The following is a 2,339-nucleotide window of genomic DNA, read 5'->3' on the forward strand; positions in this document are numbered from 1 at the left end:
CAGGGAACTGTCCTCCAGGTGTAGTCTGAGGGGCTTGGTTTAAAGCTACCTGAGAGATCTGGGTTTCAAGCATCTTAGTATGAGTAACTATTTGGTCAACCTTGGTTCCTAACTGAGTAATCAATTCGTTAACATGAATATTCTGGTTCATGAACTCCTTGTTTTGTTGGGTTTGAGCGGTGATAAAATTTTCCATAATTTTCTCAAGGCTCGGCTTTGGTGGTACAGGTTGCATAGGTTGATTTGATCTAGGGGCTTGATAATTAGGTCTCGGGGGTGCATTATTTTGGATTGGGTTATTGTTTTTATAGGAGAAGTTCGGGTGATTCCTCCATCCAGGGTTATAGGTATTCGAATATGGGTTCCCTTGGGTGTAGTTCACTTGCTCAGAGTGGGTCTCGTTTAATAGACTGCATTCTGCAGATTGGTGTCCTTTGGTTCCACATATCTCACAATCCGACGAAACTGCGGCTACAGTATTCGGGTTTATGCATATATGCTCGACCTTAAGGGCTAATGCGTCCATTTTAGCTTGCATCATGTCTATAGAGCTTAGTTCATGCACTCCTCATTGGGCTTCCTTCTTCTCAACGCTCGTTCGACTCCCCATGATTGACGGTTTTGAGCCATATCTTCGATGAGGGCACTAGCTTCAGGATAAGGTTTGTTCATCAGAGCACCGCCTGCGGCAGCGTCGATGGTCATCTTTGTGTTATAGTGAAGTCCATTATAGAAGGTTTGAATGATTAACCAATTTTCTAAGCCATGATGTGGGCATGCTCGTAACAACTCTTTATATCTCTCCCAAGCTTCGAACATCGATTCTCCTTGGTTTTGGGTAAATCTAGTTATATGGTTTCGAAGAACGACGGTCTTACTCGGGGGAAAATATCTAGCAAGAAAAACTCTTCTAAGGTTATCCCAAGTCGTAATGGAATTGGGTGGAAGGGAATCTAACCATGATAGGGCTTTATCTCTGAGGGAAAAAGGGAATAATCTTAAACGTATTGCCTTAGGAGAAGTGTAACACCCTTCTACCCAAACGACATATTTAAATAGATTATCAGAGTACAACATGTAGAAGAGTTTACATTTCTTACAACATAACACTTATCGCATCACAACATAAAACATATTATTTATTTAATTTAAAACTTCGCAGCGGACAACAACACAAATATTATCATTCATCATATAACAATTCATAATGATGTTTCAACATTATCTCAACAAAGCATCTCAACATATTAGTCATCATAAACAACGTAAATAATAACCAATTATCTATCGAATCCCATAACCCCGGTGTCACATGACCAGAGCATTTGACTCGACTCTGCAGAATAACTCTACACTTATTCTTCAAACCTCAACAATAGCTACTCCTCTTTATCTGCACATTGCTCATCATAGATGAACATAAACACATGCAGAAGGGGTGAGAATTACATTATTAAATAATAATATAACGACAGAAATATAAACATAAATATATTTCACATATGCCAACACAGCTCATCATAATCATCATAATCAATATACTCATGAACATCAACAAAACAACATATCAAATGCAATGTACACACCCATGCATGACTCAACACGACTCGGTATACCCATTTTGTGACCAACTACAGGATCACCACTCCCAGATTCATCACCATAGAATCCGAGTTCCCCGCAAGGAACCAAGCCTCTCAACAAGCCCGGAGTCAACAACATCATTGGAACTCAGTCCGTTCATCACTAGGCATCGGCCTTTCATGAATGCATGCACACCAAGCATGCATCATAATCAACATAGCAACAACATCATCATATAGTCATGTTATCATCATCATTAACACAGCCTATCACAAAAGCATATCACATCATGCCACATAATCAAACACAGTATTATCACACTCTACTAATATCTATACCACTCAAAGCAACGGGAAATGATCCCTCATATACCATGCATCAGCTAAGTTACCTCGCTCAGCCTAAACAACCAAAACTGCACAACAACAGCCCAGGAAAGACCACAGTCTGCCCATACGCGTATTGCCTATGCTCATACGCGTATTACCCACGCCTGACCAAATCCATACGCGTATTGCCCATGTCCATACGCGTATGCTACGCGTATCACATTCCCATACGCGTACCAACAGAGACCAAAACACGTTCAAAACATCATCTTCCTCATCCATACGCGTATTGCCTAGTGCCATACGCGTACCAGCAATCTCATACGCGTATTGCCTAGTGCCATACGCGTATGACCAGAAACCAGATTTCCAGATCTGCAATGGCTTTTTCTGCTACGAGATCTATCCAAATTCATCCTTCCACAG

The 2,339-nt window shown here is 40.9% G+C and overlaps 1 non-coding gene across 1 annotated transcript; it reads left to right on the forward strand.

Moving 5' to 3' along the window:
• The first annotated feature begins 760 nt into the window (after positions 1-760).
• On the forward strand, positions 761-867 carry LOC127099906 (small nucleolar RNA R71). Its single transcript, XR_007794368.1, has one exon. It is a non-coding gene; the product is annotated as a small nucleolar RNA R71 (small nucleolar RNA).
• Positions 868-2,339: the final 1,472 nt, after the last annotated feature.

Source organism: Lathyrus oleraceus, chromosome 6 (genome assembly GCF_024323335.1).
Source record: "Lathyrus oleraceus cultivar Zhongwan6 chromosome 6, CAAS_Psat_ZW6_1.0, whole genome shotgun sequence".
Lineage (NCBI taxonomy): Eukaryota > Viridiplantae > Streptophyta > Magnoliopsida > Fabales > Fabaceae > Lathyrus > Lathyrus oleraceus.